Here is a 23,321-nt window from a genome sequence, read left to right as displayed (position 1 = left end):
AGACACAGTACAGTACGGTAGTTCACGGCTGTGGCTACCTCTGTGTCGGCACTCGGCAGTCCGTCCATAATTGTATACCACCTACCCGTGTTTTTTTTTTCTTTCTTCTTCATACATACATACTACTACATCTCTTTATCAACCAGTCTATATTAGCAGCAGACACAGTACAGTACGATAGTTCACGGCTGTGGCTACCTCTGTGTCGGCACTCGGCAGTCCGTCCATAATTGTATACCACCTACCCGTGGTTTTTTTTTCTTTCTTCTTCATACATACATACTACGACATCTCTTTATCAACCAGTCTATATTAGCAGCAGACACAGTACAGTACGGTAGTTCACGGCTGTGGCTACCTCTGTGTCGGCACTCGGCAGTCCGTCCATAATTGTATACCACCTAACCGTGGTTTTTTTTTCTTTCTTCTTCATACATACATACTACGACATCTCTTTATCAACCAGTCTATATTAGCAGCAGACACAGTACGGTAGTTCACGGCTGTAGCTACCTCTGTGTCGGCACTCGGCAGTCCGTCCATAATTGTATACTAGTATCCATCCATCTCCATTGTTTACCTGAGGTGCCTTTTAGTTGTGCCTATTAAAATATGGAGAACAAAAATGTTGAGGTTCCAAAATTAGGGAAAGATCAAGATCCACTTCCACCTCGTGCTGAAGCTGCTGCCACTAGTCATGGCCGAGACGATGAAATGCCAGCAACGTCGTCTGCCAAGGCCGATGCCCAATGTCATAGTACAGAGCATGTCAAATCCAAAACACCAAATATCAGTAAAAAAAGGACTCCAAAACCTAAAATAAAATTGTCGGAGGAGAAGCGTAAACTTGCCAATATGCCATTTACCACACGGAGTGGCAAGGAACGGCTGAGGCCCTGGCCTATGTTCATGGCTAGTGGTTCAGCTTCACATAAGGATGGAGGCACTCAGCCTCTCGCTAGAAAAATGAAAAGACTCAAGCTGGCAAAAGCAGTAGCACTGCAAAGAACTGTGCGTTCTTCGAAATCCCAAATCCACAAGGAGAGTCCAATTGTGTCGGTTGCGATGCCTGACCTTCCCAACACTGGACGTGAAGAGCATGCGCCTTCCACCATTTGCACGCCCCCTGCAAGTGCTGGAAGGAGCACCCGCAGTCCAGTTCCTGATAGTCAGATTGAAGATGTCAGTGTTGAAGTACACCAGGATGAGGAGGATATGGGTGTTGCTGGCGCTGGGGAGGAAATTGACCAGGAGGATTCTGATGGTGAGGTGGTTTGTTTAAGTCAGGCACCCGGGGAGACACCTGTTGTCCGTGGGAGGTATATGGCCGTTGACATGCCTGGTGAAAATACCAAAAAAATCAGCTCTTCGGTGTGGAACTATTTCAACAGAAATGCGGACAACAGGTGTCAAGCCATGTGTTCCCTTTGTCAAGCTGTAATAAGTAGGGGTAAGGACGTTAACCACCTCGGAACATCCTCCCTTATACGTCACCTGCAGCGCATTCATAATAAGTCAGTGACAAGTTCAAAAACTTTGGGTGACAGCGGAAGCAGTCCACTGACCAGTAAATCCCTTCCTCTTGTAACCAAGCTCACGCAAACCACCCCACCAACTCCCTCAGTGTCAATTTCCTCCTTCCCCAGGAATGCCAATAGTCCTGCAGGCAATGTCACTGGCAATTCTGACGAGTCCTCTCCTGCCTGGGATTCCTCCGATGCATCCTTGCGTGTAACGCCTACTGCTGCTGGCGCTGCTGTTGTTGCTGCTGGGAGTCGATGGTCATCCCAGAGGGGAAGTCGTAAGCCCACTTGTACTACTTCCAGTAAGCAATTGACTGTTCAACAGTCCTTTGCGAGGAAGATGAAATATCACAGCAGTCATCCTGCTGCAAAGCGGATAACTGAGGCCTTGACAACTATGTTGGTGTTAGACGTGCGTCCGGTATCCGCCGTTAGTTCACAGGGAACTAGACAATTTATTGAGGCAGTGTGCCCCCGTTACCAAATACCATCTAGGTTCCACTTCTCTAGGCAGGCGATACCGAGAATGTACACGGACCTCAGAAAAAGACTCACCAGTGTCCTAAAAAATGCAGTTGTACCCAATGTCCACTTAACCACGGACATGTGGACAAGTGGAGCAGGGCAGGGTCAGGACTATATGACTGTGACAGCCCACTGGGTAGATGTATGGACTCCCGCCGCAAGAACAGCAGCGGCGGCACCAGTAGCAGCATCTCGCAAACGCCAACTCTTTCCTAGGCAGGTTACGCTTTGTATCACCGGTTTCCAGAATACGCACACAGCTGAAAACCTCTTACTGCAACTGAGGAAGATCATCGCGGAATGGCTTACCCCAATTGGACTCTCCTGTGGATTTGTGGCATCGGACAACGCCAGCAATATTGTGTGTGCATTAAATATGGGCAAATTCCAGCACGTCCCATGTTTTGCACATACCTTGAATTTGGTGGTGCAGAATTATTTAAAAAACGACAGGGGCGTGCAAGAGATGCTGTCGGTGGCCAGAAAAATTGCGGGACACTTTCGGCGTACAGGCACCACGTACAGAAGACTGGAGCACCACCAAAAACTACTGAACCTGCCCTGCCATCATCTGAAGCAAGAAGTGGTAACGAGGTGGAATTCAACCCTCTATATGCTTCAGAGGTTGGAGGAGCAGCAAAAGGCCATTCAAGCCTATACAATTGAGCACGATATAGGAGGTGGAATGCACCTGTCTCAAGCGCAGTGGAGAATGATTTCAACGTTGTGCAAGGTTCTGATGCCCTTTGAACTTGCCACACGTGAAGTCAGTTCAGACACTGCCAGCCTGAGTCAGGTCATTCCCCTCATCAGGCTTTTGCAGAAGAAGCTGGAGACATTGAAGGAGGAGCTAACACGGAGCGATTCCGCTAGGCATGTGGGACTTGTGGATGGAGCCCTTAATTCGCTTAACAAGGATTCACGGGTGGTCAATCTGTTGAAATCAGAGCACTACATTTTGGCCACCGTGCTCGATCCTAGATTTAAAGCCTACCTTGGATCTCTCTTTCCGGCAGACACAAGTCTGCTGGGGTTGAAAGACCTGCTGGTGACAAAATTGTCAAGTCAAGCGGAACGCGACCTGTCAACATCTCCTCCTTCACATTCTCCCGCAACTGGGGGTGCGAGGAAAAGGCTCAGAATTCCGAGCCCACCCGCTGGCGGTGATGCAGGGCAGTCTGGAGCGACTGCTGATGCTGACATCTGGTCCGGACTGAAGATTCTGACAACGATTACGGACATGTCGTCTACTGTCACTGCATATGATTCTCTCACCATTGAAAGAATGGTGGAGGATTATATGAGTGACCGCATCCAAGTAGGCACGTCACACAGTCCATACTTATACTGGCAGGAAAAAGAGGCAATTTGGAGGCCATTGCACAAACTGGCTTTATTCTACCTAAGTTGCCCTCCCACAAGTGTGTACTCCGAAAGAGTGTTTAGTGCCGCCGCTCACCTTGTCAGCAATCGGCGTACGAGGTTACATCCAGAAAATGTGGAGAAGATGATGTTCATTAAAATGAATTATAATCAATTCCTCCGCGGAGACATTGACCAGCAGCAATTGCCTCCACAAAGTACACAGGGAGCTGAGATGGTGGATTCCAGTGGGGACGAATTGATAATCTGTGAGGAGGGGGATGTACACGGTGATATATCGGAGGGTGATGATGAGGTGGACATCTTGCCTCTGTAGAGCCAGTTTGTGCAAGGAGAGATTAATTGCTTCTTTTTTGGGGGGGGTCCAAACCAACGCGTCATATCAGTCACAGTCGTGTGGCAGACCCTGTCACTGAAATGATGGGTTGGTTAAAGTGTGCATGTCCTGTTTTGTTTATACAACATAAGGGTGGGTGGGAGGGCCCAAGGACAATTCCATCTTGCACCTCTTTTTTCTTTTATTTTTCTTTGCGTCATGTGCTGTTTGGGGAGGGTTTTTTGGAAGGGACATCCTGCGTGACACTGCAGTGCCACTCCTAAATGGGCCCGGTGTTTGTGTCGGCCACTAGGGTCGCTAATCTTACTCACACAGTCAGCTACCTCATTGCGCCTCTTTTTTTCTTTGCGTCATGTGCTGATTGGGGAGGGTTTTTTGGAAGGGACATCCTGCGTGACACTGCAGTGCCACTCCTAAATGGGCCCGGTGTTTGTGTCGGCCACTAGGGTCGCTAATCTTACTCACACAGTCAGCTACCTCATTGCGCCTCTTTTTTTCTTTGCGTCATGTGCTGATTGGGGAGGGTTTTTTGGAAGGGACATCCTGCGTGACACTGCAGTGCCACTCCTAAATGGGCCCGGTGTTTGTGTCGGCCACTAGGGTCGCTAATCTTACTCACACTGTCAGCTACCTCATTGCGCCTCTTTTTTTCTTTGCGTCATGTGCTGATTGGGGAGGGTTTTTTGGAAGGGACATCCTGCGTGACACTGCAGTGCCACTCCTAAATGGGCCCGGTGTTTGTGTCGGCCACTAGGGTCGCTAATCTTACTCACACAGTCAGCTACCTCATTGCGCCTCTTTTTTTCTTTGCGTCATGTGCAGATTGGGGAGGGTTTTTTGGAAGGGACATCCTGCGTGACACTGCAGTGCCACTCCTAAATGGGCCCGGTGTTTGTGTCGGCCACTAGGGTCGCTAATCTTACTCACACAGTCAGCTACCTCATTGCGCCTCTTTTTTTCTTTGCGTCATGTGCTGATTGGGGAGGGTTTTTTGGAAGGGACATCCTGCGTGACACTGCAGTGCCACTCCTAAATGGGCCCGGTGTTTGTGTCGGCCACTAGGGTCGCTAATCTTACTCACACAGTCAGCTACCTCATTGCGCCTCTTTTTTTCTTTGCGTCATGTGCTGATTGGGGAGGGTTTTTTGGAAGGGACATCCTGCGTGACACTGCAGTGCCACTCCTAAATGGGCCCGGTGTTTGTGTCGGCCACTAGGGTCGCTTATCTTACTCACACAGTCAGCTACCTCATTGCGCCTCTTTTTTTCTTTGCGTCATGTGCTGATTGGGGAGGGTTTTTTGGAAGGGACATCCTGCGTGACACTGCAGTGCCACTCCTAGATGGGCCAGGTGTTTGTGTCGGCCACTAGTGTCGCTTAGCTTAGTCATCCAGCGACCTTGGTGCAAATTTTAGGACTAAAAATAATATTGTGAGGTGTGAGGTATTCAGAATAGACTGAAAATGAGTGGAAATTATGGTTTTTGAGGTTAATAATAATATGGGATCAAAATGACCCCCAAATTCTATGATTTAAGCTGTTTTTTAGTGTTTTTTTTAAAAAACACCCGAATCCAAAACACACCCGAATCCGACAAAAAAAATTCGGTGAGGTTTTGCCAAAACGCGGTCGAACCCAAAACACGGCCGCGGAACCGAACCCAAAACCAAAACACAAAACCCGAAAAATTTCAGGCGCTCATCTCTAGTCTGGGGTTGTATTAATATTATATGTGGGGGTTATGTTAAGTGGATGGGGGTGTATTAACATTATGGGGACTATACAGTATTACTGTTATTGGGGTGGGGGTGTATTAATATTATGGGGGGTATATTACTATTATCTGGGTGGTGGGTTGGGGTGCTGGTGTATTAATATTATGGGGATATATTACTGTTATCTGTGTGGGGTGGGGTTATATTAATACTGAAAGGGATACTTAATTACCCCGACTTGCTGTCGGGTGTACTGTATCGCCGCCGGGGGCTATCTAATTAGCCCCGATAAGCCGGCTGGGATTTTGTTTCACCTGCATCAGGGATTTTTACTCTAGATGTCTCTTTGGGGGTAATTGAATATCCCTTTAAGCCTGATTTGGAGGTGGGTGGCTTTGCAGTAGCTGCAGCAGCTGCTACTACGTCTTTATGCTAATGCCGCAGTCGATGGCCGCCCTTATGTGACATCCACCAGCTGTAATGCAAATCTGTCGATGTGTGCATGAAGACAGGCCATCGATCAAACATCGGTTGCACCATCAGACATTATAGAATCCCATTGGTGCTCAGAATGTCCATTGGATCGTGGCTGCCAGTGCCAGTGGAACTGCGTCTTATGACGCAGTCCCTGACATTGACACGTCTGCCACCATTAACCACTATCCAATCACCTCCCAGGAACACCTAACGAAATTGCATGGCTATCCATGCAATGCAGATATGTGTCTCCTGGTGGTAACGACCCGGACATATTATATTGGCCTAGCTTGACATAGTGCTAGGGTTCATACATTCATAGGATTCTGTACTTCTACATGTCTGCAGATTTGAAGGCTCGGACATCAAAAACCAAGTATCTAGAAGAGGAGGCAGTGGATTGGAACAGATGCCCTCAGTAAGTAGCTCTGACATGCACCCACCCACACATTATAAAAAATCCACACACACGCACACACACACACACACACACACACACACACACACACACACACACACACACGTGTGTGTATATATATATATATACACACACACACACACACACACACACACACACTCACACACATACACATCACAGCAAGGTGTCCAGCTCTCCCTGTAGAATAAAGCCATCAGCGCCGGGTGCCTGCACACTCTGAATCACATATATCCCCACATAGTGCAGCACTCCAGGCGGCTGAAATAAACACTATAACAGCAGCATGTATTTGCAACTTTTCAGTGCCTGACGAAAGGGCCACCTATAAACGGCACTGAAACGTTACCAAATATATGCTGCTGTTATAGTATTTATTTCAGCCGCCTGGAGTGCTGCACCATGTGGGTATATGTGTGTGTGTGTGTGTGTGTGTGTGTGTGTGTGTGTGTGTGTGTGTGTGTGTGTGTGTGTGTGTGTGTGTGTGTCTTCTTCTGCCTGCCTCTTTATTAGGGGCCCCCCTGACTGAAGTGCACCCTGGGCCCCCCATAGTCTTAATCCGGCCCTGGCTATAAGTGAGTGTATACCAGTGCTTCCTAACCACAGTCCTTAAGGCACATTAACAGTCCAGGTTTTAAGTTTAGCCATGCTTTGCACAGGTGAATTAATCAGTACCTTAGTTATTTTGATTTAAGCATCTGTATTCAAGCATGGATATCCTCAATACCTGGACTGTTTTAGTGTGATGGCGGATTGAGGTTGGGATTCCCTGGTGTATACAATGAAAAAACAAACTTAGGAGGTCATTCCGAGTTGTTCGCTCGCTAGCAGATTTTTGCAGCATTGCACACGCTAGGCCGCCGCCCTCTGGGAGTGTATCTTAGCATAGCAGAATTGCGAACGAAAGATTAGCAGAATTGCGAATAAAAAATTCTTAGCAGTTTCTGAGTAGCTCGAGACTTACTCCTACACTGCGATCAGCTCAGCCCGTTTCGTTCCTGGTTTGACGTCACAAACACGCCCTGCGTTCGGCCAGCCACTCCCCCGTTTCTTCAGACACTCCCGCGCTTTATCCTGGCACGCCTGCGTTTTTCCGCACACTCCCAGAAAACGGTCAGTTTCCGCCCCAGAAACACCCACTTCCTGTCAATCACACTCCGAACACTTCAACGATGAAAATTCTTCGTTCGGACGTGAGTAAATCTACTAAGTTTTGTGCTAAAATACTTAGCACATGCGCACTGTGTACCATGCGCATGCGCATTTTTGCCTTAATCGCTCCGTTGCGAAAATCGGCAACAAGCGAACAACTCGGAATGACCACCTTAGGGACATTTGTTAAGTTCTAACTTAACCAATAGTGAATGGACTCCTGTTCTGTCCTTACCTGTGCTGGGCACAGTATTAGAAGGGGATGCGTTTACCATCCCGGCGGTCAGCATACCGACGCCGGGAACCCAGGCCGCCAGAATACCGTCAGGGGGCCCAGGACTATTCCCACTTGTGGGTGTCCAAGACACCCATGGAATGGGAATAGAACCTGTGTCGAGCGCAGCGAGCCGCCGAGCCAGCAACATGCTGAGCGCAGAGAGCTCGCAAGGGGCTTTGTTGCACTAACCCCTGACCGCCGGTCACCCGGCCCCAACCCTACTATAAGCATTAATAAACACAGAATAGTGAGACAAGGAAAGATTCTTCACATAGATATTTCAGATATCACTTACTAAAAGTAGTGGTGTTCCAACTTCCAAATCCTGAACTCAGGTGATCTGTATGATTTGTCAAAGTCGGAAAAATATCATGCTACACGTTGCCATATATCCACTCTATGCGCGTGCCTGCTGCACGTGCACATTCTCTCCCGTGCGTGCGGATACTCGCAGCCGCGTGATGGCGCCTCAGCCATGCGCTCGAGCGCGTGGTATGTGCATTTACGGTAGAGTTTGTGTGCGTCTAGCGGGCGACTCAATCGTTAAATAATAAAACCAAATAGTATGTTTTATAGATAATGTTCCCCTTAATAATGACTGTAAGTTTGTTTAATGTAAATGATCGCTGGACAGAGGAATTCCTCTTTGTATGGTACGAAGGGTCAGACAGGGTTTGAACAGTTGTGTTTGGTACCTAACTAAAGAACATTTTATTAGAAACAATCCGGTGCTGGTTAGGTGTCAGATTATGTTTGGGCTGTGTCCCCGGAGGGGGCGCTAGTGGGTCAGTGGAGGTAGATGGGAGAAAACGAGGAGGCTGGATAACGTTCCTGCGCATGAGCGCAATGGTATTTTATTTAGCAGATGATATAACACAGAATGGTAGCAGAAACAATAATAACAGATGAATAAAGTCAATCACTCAGTATGATAACTGAAAGTCTATGGCAATGGATGACAGATGACTTGAGAAAATAATATCCGGTAATATATAAACAGAAGAACAAGTGTTTGTGAAATGGTTCTGGTTTGGAAACCAGTGCAGGTTTTAAAACAGGAAACTTAGGCAGCAAGGTGTAGAATGGCAAACCTGAGCAGAGGCAGGAGTCTGACTTCACAGTGCAGGTGATGAGGCACTGGCAGCAGCAAGCTGTATCACAGGTGGAGGAATGAAACACACCTGGAGTCAGTCTTCAACTGCAGGCTGAAGCACACAAGGTGGTGATGAGTGTGAAGCCTTATTTGCAGGTTGCAGGTATTGCTGGGCCTTGAAGTTCCACGGAGCTGTGCAGAGTAACCAGGAGTACAAGTTCTTAAGCAGAGAACCAGGAACACAGGAGGAACAGGAACAGATCCTTTCACATGGGTCGCTGGAGAGACACAAAGTCCAGGATGCCTGCAGACTGATCCTGCAGTCTCTTATGTACCCCATGGTGCACAGGGATTGGGTGAGTGAAGGAAGGTGGGTGCGGCCAAGCACCGGATTGGCCGCAGTATACTGGCTGTTTGCAGACTGTCATGGCGGCGCCCACGCCGCGGCCTAGCGGGGACGCGGCGCGCTACACGCCCGCTGTCTCAGGAGTGTTCTCAGGCCCTTGATGATGTCCCATGGCAGGGGCATAGGTGACAGGTGACCGCAGGGAGCCAGGACGGAGTCCGCAGCGGCGGACGGATGTCAGCCTGGTAAGTCGATTCCTGACAGTACCCCCTCCTTTAGGGGTGGACACCGAACACCCACGTGGCTTGGAGGGATGAGTGCTGTGGAAGACACGGACCAACCTAGGAGCATGGACATCGGACGAATTCACCCAACTTCTCTCCTCTGGGCCATAACCGGACCAATCGACCAGGTACTGGAGACGTCCATACCGGCAACGGGAGTCCAGAATTTTGTTGATCTCGAATTCCACGCCCCGCTGAGTTCGAACCTTGGGACCTACTGGAAGAGTATTCTGAAAGCGGTTTAGGACTAGAGGTCTGAGGAGAGAAATATGAAAAGCGTTAGGTATACGAAGGGAAGATGGTAACTTTAATTTATAGACCACTGGGTTGATGACTCTTTCGACAGGGTAAGGACCAATGAAGCGTGGTGCAAACTTCATGGATGGGACCCTGAGACGGAGGTTACGGGTTGATAGCCAAACCTTGTCCCTAGGTTTCAAATGGGGAACCGCACGTCTCTTGCGGTCGGCAAAGACCTTGTACCGACTGGAGGCCTTTTTGAGGGAAACGTGAATTTTTCTCCAAATAGATGAAAACTGAGTCAGAGCAGTAGTGGCAGCAGGAACATCCATATGAGGGAGTTCTTGGAAATCAGGTACACGGGGATGTTGCCCATATACTGCAAAGAATGGTGTCGTTTCAGTGGCAGTATGGTATCGAAAGTTGTGGGCAAACTCGGCCCATGGGAGCAGATCGAACCAGTCATCCTGGGAAGATGAAACATATAATCTTAAAAAAGTCTCAAGTTCTTGATTGACCCTCTCTGTCTGCCCATTCGTCTGAGGATGGTATGAAGATGAAAACTTCAGTTTGACCTGCATGGCAGAACAGAGGGCCCTCCAAAACCTCGCTACAAACTGTACCCCCCGGTCAGATATTATTTCAGAGGGTAAACCATGTAAGCGGAAAATCTCCCGTAGGAAGATTTGGGCAAGTTTTGGGGCAGAAGGGAGACCCTGGAGAGGAACAAAATGAGCCATCTTGGTGAATCTGTCCACTACAACCCAAATGGTATTATGTCCTTGAGAAGGAGGAAGGTCGGTGATAAAATCCATGGACAGGTGTGACCAGGGACGACTAGGGATAGACAGTGGTTGTAACTGACCTGCTGGAGACTGACGAGGAGTCTTGTGCTGCACACATTTAGGACAGGATGCCACGAAATCCTGGATGTCCATTTTCATCTTTGGCCACCAATATGTAGCAGAAAGGAACTTGAAGGTCTTCAGGACCCCAGGATGACCAGTGAACTTGGATTGATGGGCCCAAGATAGCAACTTGGGACGGAGATCTGGGGAAACAAAAGTCTTACCAGGAGGAGGAGCTGGGGAGACTTGAGATGCAGCGAAAACCACGGGACTCAGGATGGAATGTGGCACTGAGTCAGATGTTCCTTCTTCAGATTCCATGGATCGGGATAACGCGTCGGCTTTCACATTCTGCGAACCTGGGCGGAAATGAAGCTTGAAATTAAAACGTGAGAAAAACATAGCCCATCTGGACTGGCGAGGGTTAAGGCACTGAGCTGCCTTTAAATATAGCAGGTTTTTATGATCCGTGTAGATATTAAACGGATGTTTGGCCCCTTCTAGGAGATATCTCCATTCCTCGAGAGCCAGCTTGATCGCCAGTAGTTCTTGATCTCCCACGGAGTAGTTAGCTTCTGCAGGAAGAAACTTTCGAGAATAAAATCCACAAGGGTGGACTTTCCCATCGGATCCCTTCTGGGAGAGAACAGCTCCAACCCCAACTGTAGAGGCATCTACCTCCAACTCGAATGGTCTGTTGACATCTGGCTGAGACAGCACTGGAGCAGACATAAAGGCTAGCATGATCTTCTGGAAGGCTGCCAAGGCTTCTTCTGACCAGTTGGAATGGTCTGCCCCTTTCCGAGTCAGGTTGGTAATAGGAGCGATGATAGTGGAGAATCCTCGAATAAATTTTCTATAGTAGTTGGCGAAACCCAGGAATCGCTGGATAGACTTGAGAGAGTTTGGAATGGACCAATTGGCAATAGCTTCCAATTTTGTCGGGTCCATCTGAAGATCCGATCCGGAAATTATATAACCCAGGAAGGGTATAGAGGGAACTTCAAAGGTGCATTTAGATAGTTTCCCGTAGAGCCGGTTCTCACGAAGACGTCGGAGAACTTCACAAACTTGTAGACGATGAGATGGAAGGTCTTGGGAGAAGATAAGGATATCATCTAAGTAAACAACGAGGTACTTATACAGGACATCACGAAAGATTTCGTTCACAAAGTGTTGGAACACTGCTGGGGCATTACTCAACCCAAATGGCATTACCCGGTATTCATAATGGCCATCTCGAGTGTTGAAAGCTGTCTTCCACTCGTCACCACTCCGGATTCTGATGAGATTATAGGCACCGCGGAGATCTAACTTGGTAAAGATGCGGGCTCCTTTAACTCTGTCAAATAATTCGGTAATGAGTGGTAATGGATAACTATTCTTGATAGTAATGTCATTGAGACCCCGATAGTCAATGCATGGACGCAGTCCTCCATCCTTCTTTTTAACAAAGAAGAAACCTGCACCAGCGGGAGATGATGACGGACGGATGAATCCCTTCTGAAGATTCTCTCTGATGTAATTACTCATCGCCTCAGTTTCAGGAACAGACAACGGGTAGGTGCGCCCCCTAGGTGGCTTCTTGCCAGGAAGAAGATCGATGGGACAATCCCATTCCCTATGGGGCGGCAGGATATCAGCAGCCTTTTCACAGAAGACGTCTGAGAAGTCTTGATAAGCTGCTGGGAGACTTGACTGTGTCTTTACTTCGGTAGACTTAATGGGACACACTTGGGCCAAGCAGGATTGATGACAATGTGAACCCCATGAGGTAAGCTGCAACGTTGACCAGTCAAACTGTGGATTATGTAGCTGGAGCCAGGGCATGCCCAAGACAATCTCCTGGGTGGCTTGAGGGATGACCAGGAACTTGATCAGTTCAGAATGGAGAAATCCAACTCCCAGAACCACTGGAACAGTTTGATGAGAAATGTTCCCCTTGGAGATTCGACTACCATCCACAGCAGTAATGTAAACTGGACAAGAAAGTTCACAGGTAGATAGGCAAAATTTATTTACCGCAGCTTGGGTGATAAAGTTTCCTGCAGCACCGCAGTCCACTAATGCTGACGCAGACTGGAGCCCAACTGGAGTCTCTAGCATCACTGGAAGGATGAGGTCTTGTTGAGAAGGAGCTTGACTGAAAGATCCTAACTTGACTCCTCCCTTACAAGTCAGGATCTGGCGTTTCCCGAACGCACCGTGCAGGAGTTAATCTGATGGCCCGCAGCAGCACAGTATAGGCAGAGTCTCTCACGTATTCTTCTTGCCCGCTCTTCAGGAGTTAGGCGGGACCTATTTATCTGCATAGGTTCGTCAGAAGAGGGAGACTGGAACTGTACAGAAGGTATGAACCTTGATCTGCGTGGCTCACTCCGAGCGCGTTCATTATTGCGTTCGCGGATGCGAGAGTCCAACTTAATACACAGGGAGATCAAATCAGACAGTTGAACAGGAATGTCACGGGTCGCCAGTTCATCCTTGATCCGATCCGAGAGTCCGTGCCAGAAAGCTGCTACCAGAGCTTGGTTGTTCCACTGAACCTCTGCAGCCAACGTCTGGAACTGGATGACATATTGTCCCATGCTTCGGGTACCTTGACGAAGTTGGATCAGGTCTGCCGAAGCTGATGTCGCACGACCAGGCTCGTCAAAGATCCGTCTGAAGGTTGACACGAAGTCTGTGTAGTTGTTAATCAGAGGGTCAGCACGTTCCCACAGAGGAGACACCCAACTCAGAGCAGATCCAGAGAGTAAGGAGATGATGTAGGCAACCTTGGATCTTGGCGTGGGGAAATTATGTGGCAATAACTCAAACTGTATTTCACATTGATTGAGAAACCCGCGACATAATTTAGGACTGCCATCATACTTGCTCGGCACGGGGAGATGCAGACGTGACACTGGAGCTGATGCAGCCGGCATAGAAGAACTCACAGCACTGGCAGGTGCTGGAGTAACAGGAACAGTAGGAGAGAGTACACTAGGCAGGGATTGCTGTAGTGTATCTAATCGGGAGGACATCCCTTGCAGGAATTGAAGCATCTGCTGCTGCGCAACCTCTTGACCATCCAGACGAGAGACCAGATTTTGCAAGGCCTCTGACCCCACACTCCGTCCACCATCCGAGTCCATCGATCCTGGACTTACTGTCAGATTATGTTTGGGCTGTGTCCCCGGAGGGGGCGCTAGTGGGTCAGTGGAGGTAGATGGGAGAAAACGAGGAGGCTGGATAACGTTCCTGCGCATGAGCGCAATGGTATTTTATTTAGCAGATGATATAACACAGAATGGTAGCAGAAACAATAATAACAGATGAATAAAGTCAATCACTCAGTATGATAACTGAAAGTCTATGGCAATGGATGACAGATGACTTGAGAAAATAATATCCGGTAATATATAAACAGAAGAACAAGTGTTTGTGAAATGGTTCTGGTTTGGAAACCAGTGCAGGTTTTAAAACAGGAAACTTAGGCAGCAAGGTGTAGAATGGCAAACCTGAGCAGAGGCAGGAGTCTGACTTCACAGTGCAGGTGATGAGGCACTGGCAGCAGCAAGCTGTATCACAGGTGGAGGAATGAAACACACCTGGAGTCAGTCTTCAACTGCAGGCTGAAGCACACAAGGTGGTGATGAGTGTGAAGCCTTATTTGCAGGTTGCAGGTATTGCTGGGCCTTGAAGTTCCACGGAGCTGTGCAGAGTAACCAGGAGTACAAGTTCTTAAGCAGAGAACCAGGAACACAGGAGGAACAGGAACAGATCCTTTCACATGGGTCGCTGGAGAGACACAAAGTCCAGGATGCCTGCAGACTGATCCTGCAGTCTCTTATGTACCCCATGGTGCACAGGGATTGGGTGAGTGAAGGAAGGTGGGTGCGGCCAAGCACCGGATTGGCCGCAGTATACTGGCTGTTTGCAGACTGTCATGGCGGCGCCCACGCCGCGGCCTAGCGGGGACGCGGCGCGCTACACGCCCGCTGTCTCAGGAGTGTTCTCAGGCCCTTGATGATGTCCCATGGCAGGGGCATAGGTGACAGGTGACCGCAGGGAGCCAGGACGGAGTCCGCAGCGGCGGACGGATGTCAGCCTGGTAAGTCGATTCCTGACATTAGGTAAAGATTAATCGCTCCTGCGTATAGTTATGTCCATTAGTATTTTCTGGACATTTACTATATTTGCAATTCATTATCCATGCGGCGGGAATTCTCAGATTCCCTCCCACCTGAGCAGTTTGATATAGTCACAGCCCACCTGTTCAAACTAACCTATGACCTTTTGTTATGATGAGAGGAGACATTCCTGTGTCCAATTAACAATGAGATTATAGGTCCCTTTGTAGTACACTGTACGCAGTGTATATAAGATCAGCCAGCCTGGGCAGCTCACTCACTCTCCACAAACGGTTTTCATATTGACTAACTTGGAGCTGGTACCAGAAGCTGCGCAGCGATCGTTCCCAGTGTGTGTAAGTAATTCTCTGTAATCAACTTGTTCTCTGTTTGTATTTGCCATATTCTCTCTCTCTCTGTTATTGTATAAGATTGTGACGATATTGTATATTTATGTGTAGTTAGCCTGCTTAGATATTGATGTTAGCCTGTAGTGTATGAACTGTTAACTGTTTTAACTTTTACATAGCTATATATTGTTAGTAAAGGTGTTGGAACCTTAGCAAGGTATCGTGTGTTTATTATATTGCAGAAGGTAATAGGAGCGTCTCAAACGCTCAAGCAGCTTTAGCATTATCAAGGTTAAGCAGCGTTATATCGCTACAGTATTTCAGTTCAAGGTTTACAGTACAATCTCAGTCTTTCACTGTGTTGCATACAAGGTTTACTGAGTGTCATCCCGTGAGCGTCTGCGCCGCTCGTGTTCTCCTCGTGGTCACGAGCGTACGCTACGCTAGTAGCGTAGCAAGTTGTGAGCGAGCGTGTCACATGTGCGTCTCGATCATGGCCGAGCGTATGCTACACTAAGTGCGTACCCTTACGGTACCCCACACGCCAATTGCGTACTGAGTCTCTTACCCATATATAGTGAATGTTATTAGATAAATAGTTAGCTTTATCAATTGGCGGCTCGTCCGTCCTCCACATATCCGCACTAGCGAACACAGACTTTATCTGTCAGCAAGGGTGGGAAGGCAGTATCCCTTCGTATCGGGATACAGTAGTGCTGGCTAGATAAGCGTCTGTTTCGCTACGTTGAAGGAGCGCTGGTGGAATCCGGAACTGGAGGTAAGAACAATACGCTATTGTCTTTTAAAACTGTTTATTTCTGTTTTGCGTACACACGCACGCACGCACACACCTGTATTTCTTTTCATTTGTGTATTTTCACATATCACTTTCCTGTTTGCCATTTCACAATTGATAACATGCTGAGAAAGATGTGTTGCTATTGGTAGTTAAAAGTAATATTAATACGTTAAGGAGTAATTTGTAAAACACGCGCACGGCTTGCCTAAGATACAAGGAAGTTCGGTGTGGTGTTCAGTAGATGATTACAGTTAAATATCATCTACATTGATATAAACGTGTTAATTGTATTTCTGTGGATGTACCTGGCTGGCGTACACGTGTCTCTAACAAAGGGCGGGACTAGTGTACGCGACGCAAGGGCCAACGCACGGAGCGTATATTACGCAACGGAGCGTCTGGGTACGCCCACATAATACAAATCACACGATAGTATTGTTTTAGTTAGGCGATAAGGAGGCAAACACGATGATAGCGCAAACCAATCTCAGTGTCCAAAATTTTAAGCTAATAGATCCTTCTCTAGTTGCAACTCCTCGGGATTAGCCTGCGATACTGAATGAAAGGGATTTCTGCGCAGAAACGAAAGTAAAGAGTATATGAGGCGAAAGAATGTGTATACATATATAAGTTTCTAATTTTTGGGGTTGAACCACAGGAAATCATTGAGTTCTCGTGAGGAACATATGTGTAAGTGACTGCACGGTGGCTTGGGAGGCATCCCTTGTTAAACATTAAAAAAAAAAGAGCATTAGAGTATAGCAGACCAGGAGGTCTACTGTAGCACAGACCAGGAGGTCCAGACAGACCAGGAGGTCTAGGTACAGCAGACTAGGAGGTCCGCTATAGATAAAGAGTAAAGGAGCACAACACCAGGAAGGGTTGGTGCGGTACCCATATAGGCCATTAAGCTCTGGCTGAAGGAATTCGCAGCCACAATTTTCGATTCCACTGGTCGCTCCGCACATAAGATTAGTTGCTTATGTGCAGAACGATTGTACCACACGTAATTGTGTGCATTAGTTAGTAACTTGACCCAGTACCATTTGCGTACGCTAGAGGGGTCATAAACGCTATTTGTACATTCTAACGTGATTTGTGTAATTTTTTATTTTAAGGGAGGTTCGCTGGTCACTTGGGAACTATCCAACAACCAATAGTTACTGGTAAGGGTTAAGTGCTCTTCGGATCACACCCACATGTTCCAGTAAATAGAGGTTCAGGTCGCAGGGGCCCTAGGTCGAGTACGCCAGCGCTAGTGCAGTGTGTGGGTGTATTGGTCGACGTGGGCGAGTGAGTGGAGTACTCGGTAAACTTCCGCCGCCGGCCTACCCCGGACATCTTGGTTTTTGTAAGGGTTCGCTGAAGACCCTGATTTGAAGGTCAGAGGTAGTGAAAGCAACACCTGCAAAGATGGGGGCCAGTTCTTCAGGTAGGGGGCGATCAACCTCGGTTAGGGTTGACTTAGTAAACCGGCCAATAGAGTCGGCAAGGATAACGTGTGATACAGACCGGGAAGTCCGAAATGGATCACACACAAAGGTCAATGAATGGGAAAGAATGACTGTGCATGACGGGGAAAAGTTCCCACGGGTAGGCAGTTTTAGTCCCGAGGTGTTGCAAAATCTAAGGAGAAGGATATGTCTCATTAAATCTGCAAAGAGACGGATCAAACATTATGATTATTTACAGTTATGGCAACGGGAAGGTGAAATACAAGGAGGATTAGCTTACACAGCTGACTCTCACTGTGGTAAGAAAAATATGGCAATGGGAGAGAAGGTGGTTACAGAGAACGGCACACTGGTGTATGATAAAAATGCACTTAGCAACTGTATTATAGATGATAAGGATAAGTGTAACAAATGTAACAATTATAAAAGTAAAACTGTTAAATGTACAATTGTTAACCCGTGCAAGTTGCACTCCATGTTAAACTTCCCTCAGGATTACCAGCAAGAAAGTGAGCCCAGCACGATGTCGGCACCTTTTCCAGCAGCCATCACACAAGACATCCAGGTGGACACGACCAATTCGGTAAAGGCAGTAATCAAACCCCCTTACGGAGGGTCAGGTGAGGTCGTGTCCACAGGTACGTACGGTGTTATATATCACGCACAAACAAATGTACCTCATATTGTAGAACCAACACAAGATGATGTAATTGAGTTTAATCCTGTCAGGGTGATCACAGTCCCCAATGGGAAGACTGACGCTCAGGGAACCATTCCCGTCAGGGACAGTGCAATGCGCCGTCCCTGGTCCCGGATGGAATTGAGGTCAATTATGTCTGAATTTCCTGATCCTAGGAAAGATATAGTTGCATGTCAAAGGTTCATTAAAGAACTAGGAAACTCCACAGAACCCACCAACAAAGGTTGGCGGACAGTGCTGAGGGCATGTTTGCCCTCCAGTGTTGACCCTGCGAAATTCATTACTGATTGTAAATTAGACACAGAAGTACCTCAAACGTAGGAACACAATCAGGAATGTATTAAGCAGATCAACCGACAGTTAGGAGTATATTTCCCAGCCGTTGTCGAGTGGAACAAAATCTTCTCCATGAGACAAAACAAAGGGGAAAGTACTTCTAATTATTTCCATCGGGCATTGCAGGACATGGCTAAGTATACAGGGATAGAAAACATCAAAACAAATGTGAAGCATAGAGAAGTAGCGGTTAAGGTATTAATGAATGGTTTAAAGGAAGTGTTGAGAACAAGGGTACAGACCACCAACCCAAACTGGAGAAATATCTCGGTGGCTGCATTAAGAAAGTCCACTGTTGGGCATGAGCAAAACATCAGCAAGCACAGGGAAGCACAGAGAGGTAAGAGGCCTCAGATCCCTGTGGGTAAGTCAAAGGTGATAAGGTGTTATAATTGCCAGAAGGAAGGTCATTATGCACGAGATTGTAGGTTTAAAGAACCACAGAAGGTATATAAACCCCCTAGACAAAGACATGAGCAGAGTCATGACACACAAAATTGTAATCAGGGATCACATAGGAAGGAGTTTGGGCCGCACCTGTAATATGCAGTCGGGAAAGGTGATCATTAGGACTGATAGTAAGCCTGAGGTTACAGTTAATGATATTGGGAGGTCAGTTCCTTGTAAACACAGGAACGGCCGGGTAAACGTTGTAAAAATTTATTTGTAAATGTTTCTTTTCCCCATCTCTGACGTTCATTGGCAGAACTCAAACATCACATAGCTATTTGGTCCTTGCAGAAGTCTACCTAACCCCAGTGTGACCTACCGACATCGGTGTGTCCTGGCCAGGCACAAAAGGGTGCAGTGTGGGAATACTGGTGGGGAGAGGACTTCGCAAGGACACCAGTGGATGTGTTGGTGTGACAGCCTGATGGTGAACGGAAGATCTGACAATGTTTTTTTTTTTGTTGGTTAATGCAAAATGTGATGAATTGTTCTCTCTCTCGTTTGTTTTTTTTTCCCTCTTCTTTCTCATGTTCTCATGCTTTAAAGATGGTATGTCACACATCAGTTGGACAAATGGTAATGCAAGATTTTTTGCTCCTTACAGAAAGATCGCAGATTTGGAAGGAATATTGTATCACCAGAATGTTCGTTTGGAAGACTGAGAGACAGCACCTTTGAGATGACAGCAGAGCAAGAAGAACAACAAGACTAGAGGACAAAAGCATCATAACATTTTTTTCTTTCCCCTCAAAGTATTTTTTTTGTGCCCCCATTACAAATTTCTCTTTCTCCTCCTGTAAGATGGACTCGCCCCAAGAGACTGCAGTCCGTGTTTTCCTGTTGACCATGATGTTGACCAGAGCAGTCTGTTTCGGTGAGAGTACCAGTGAGGTCGAGAAAGGATCCGGAAGGGGTTTCTGATGACTGAGACGGAGGCGTAAATTTCCAATAGCAACACAATCACCAAGCAAAGGCGAGTACCAGAAAACGATCTAGCAGCCATGTTATTTGTAGACATTGTGAAGAATTGTTAGCTAAAGAGAACTGCATCTGTAGGCATTGTGACAATATAGTTGAGGATGGGTGCATAAAGAAATGTCAGTCCAGTTTTAATGTCCACATGGACCGGCCTCCATTGAGTGACTATCACTCCTTAGTGGGTAAAGTGTTAAATCAGACAGACTGTTGGGTATGCTCTCAAGTACCTCAAGGCCATAGCAAATCAGGACTAGTACCATTCCCTTTAACTGTAGGAGAGGTACTTGAGCTAAGTGGTGGGAGGCCGGTGGACAAGAGGTTTAATATCTCTAGTCCTCCTAGTTTGAAGCTCCACCAATATCATGTGGATAGGTCCTTAGTGTGCTTTAACATTTCCAATCCCCAAAAGCCGGGAAATTGGGAAGTGTCATGGAGTAATCAAACCATGACCTTTTCATACAGACCCGACAGAATGCCCATAGACACAGAACTTATACGCCAGATAGCCGACCATGGAAAATATTTCCGGTATAGGTACACTCTAGGAAGTAGGACCATGCGAGTTGGAGAAGTATCACCAGGATACTGTGCACAGATCGTACAAACTGATACGTGTACTAAACAGATGGGAGAATTAGGGTTAGGAGATTTCACATGGAAAATTTGTAACATGATAATGTCGTACTCCGTCCCATATGTTCTCCCCGATGATGCATATTTCATATGCGGGAGGAAGGCGTATAAGTGGCTTGCCCCAAACTCAGAGGGATTGTGCTATATTGGAAAAGTACTGCCTGAAGTAATGACTGTAACCCATAACAAAATGAAAGATAATCACCGCAGTGCCCAAGCTCCTTATACTCATACTCATTACGAGCACGTCGTTAAACGGCACCTGATAGAGAGGACAGAGCATTCAGCCTCTGATCTGATCCATGAATCCACCGGGATTCAATTCCTACTGGCGTTACATATCACTCGTACCGCCAGAGGAGTGATAAATTATAAATATATATCTGCGCTTGCAAATTTATTAGACAATATCACCGAAATGTATGACGACACATTCAGGTACACTGGGAAAGAGTTACAAGCCTACAAAACAGAACTGGTTCAGCATAGGATGATTCTCAATTACCTCACAGCTGTGACAGGCGGGTATTGTGTTACCCTAGCAACTCAATATGGAATAAAGTGCTGCACGTACATTACAAACAGCACGGAGGACCCAGCCGAGGTCATAGACCAAAAGATGGATGACATTTTACAATTAAAGTGGGAGTTTCGAAGGAAACACAATCTCACACTCGCTGCTGTGGGTAATGAGCTGACCAGTTGGGTGTCATGGTTGAACCCACGAAATTGGTTCTCGGGCTTAGGAGAATGGGCCCAAGGTATTATTATGGATGTAGGGAAATTTCTTTTGTGTATTCTGGGAGTCGTCATATTGGTTGGCCTGATATTTAGATGCGTTCGGGTTTTAGCGAAGCGTAAAAGTAATACCAGGGTGATGAGTCTAAGGAGCGAAGACACTGTACTAACAACAACTAATTTGATGTATGACCCAACGATAGAGACAATGTTGTGATGAAAATGTGATTCCAGGGTCCGTTTCTTTCACCCGTTTCTCCTTTGTTTTCCTCCAAGGTACAAAGACATCCGCTTGGAAGAAGAATTTGACAACCTCTTTTATACAGACCATTGATGAACTATGCTACAAGCCCCATTTTCCCTAGTGACTTTAAATTTTACGATAGCCCAAACATTTGAGTGACTAACTTTCTGGACAATGGAAAAACTTTTGCCATCATTTATAGCAAAAGCATCAGGAGACTACAGTCAACATGTACACCGAGACAAGACTTCAGACAAGACCTCAATCGGCAAATGTATATTAAACTCACATAGTTTATGACTGCATTTACCATAATTGCTTCTTATCTTCATTTCTACAACCTTCAGGTAATGACACACATAGTCAATAGGGAATATAGGCACAGATATCAGCACTCACATATCCCCCCATTCATGTATCATCAACTAAAATGTGCTCCCCCATTTTGTTACAACTAAAAGCCGAAAAGAGCTCGGTAAAGTTTGACAGCCCATCCACAGACCCGTAATACGGGATTAGAAGGAATTCAAATGTATACTTCGCAATACCTCGAAGCTTGATCTAAAACACGTACGGCACGATGATACATGACCCCTCAAACATGAATTCATACACACATGCTTCTACTATCTCACTAGGTCATACCTTTTTCCCACCTGATCCTCTTCTCCCTTACCTAATCATAGAAATGTATTTACATATGACATATATTTTTCTTTTTTGAACTGTTTTAGGAAGCGGCAGTTATTGATAACTGCCAAAGGGTGGACTGTCAAAGTCGGAAAAATATCATGCTACACGTTGCCATATATCCACTCTATGCGCGTGCCTGCTGCACGTGCACATTCTCTCCCGTGCGTGCGGATACTCGCAGCCGCGTGATGGCGCCTCGGCCATGCGCTCGAGCGCGTGGTATGTGCATTTACGGTAGAGTTTGTGTGCGTCTAGCGGACGACTCAATCGTTAAATAATAAAACCAAATAGTATGTTTTATAGATAATGTTCCCCTTAATAATGACTGTAAGTTTGTTTAATGTAAATGATCGCTGGACAGAGGAATTCCTCTTTGTATGGTACGAAGGGTCAGACAGGGTTTGAACAGTTGTGTTTGGTACCTAACTAAAGAACATTTTATTAGAAACAATCCGGTGCTAATTAGGTAAAGATTAATCGCTCCTGCGTATAGTTATGGCCATTAGTATTTTCTGGACATTTACTATATTTGCGATTCATTATCCATGCGGCGGGAATTCTCAGATTCCCTCCCACCTGAGCAGTTTGATATAGTCACAGCCCACCTGTTCAAACTAACCTATGACCTTTTGTTATGATGAGAGGAGACATTCCTGTGTCCAATGAACAATGAGATTATAGGTCCCTTTGTAGTACACTGTACGCAGTGTATATAAGATCAGCCAGCCTGGGCAGCTCACTCACTCTCCACAAACGGTTTTCATATTGACTAACTTGGAGCTGGTACCAGAAGCTGCGCAGCGATCGTTCCCAGTGTGTGTAAGTAATTCTCTGTAATCAACTTGTTCTCTATTTGTATTTGCCATATTCTCTCTCTCTCTGTTATTGTATAAGATTGTGACGATATTGTATATTTATGTGTAGTTAGCCTGCTTAGATATTGATGTTAGCCTGTAGTGTATGAACTGTTAACTGTTTTAACTTTTACATAGCTATATATTGTTAGTAAAGGTGTTGGAACCTTAGCAAGGTATTGTGTGTTTATTCCATTGATGAGAGTATTCAGAGTGTCTCGATCGCTCAAGAGGCTTTCATACAATAGAGGTTAATTAGCATTGCATTGTGCTCACATTACAAAACCAAGGTTTACAGTACAATCTCAGTCTGTCACTGTGTTGCATACAAGGTTTACTGAG

Source organism: Pseudophryne corroboree, chromosome 1 (assembly GCF_028390025.1).
Source record: "Pseudophryne corroboree isolate aPseCor3 chromosome 1, aPseCor3.hap2, whole genome shotgun sequence".
Lineage (NCBI taxonomy): Eukaryota > Metazoa > Chordata > Amphibia > Anura > Myobatrachidae > Pseudophryne > Pseudophryne corroboree.
This window is presented reverse-complemented; position numbering follows the sequence as displayed.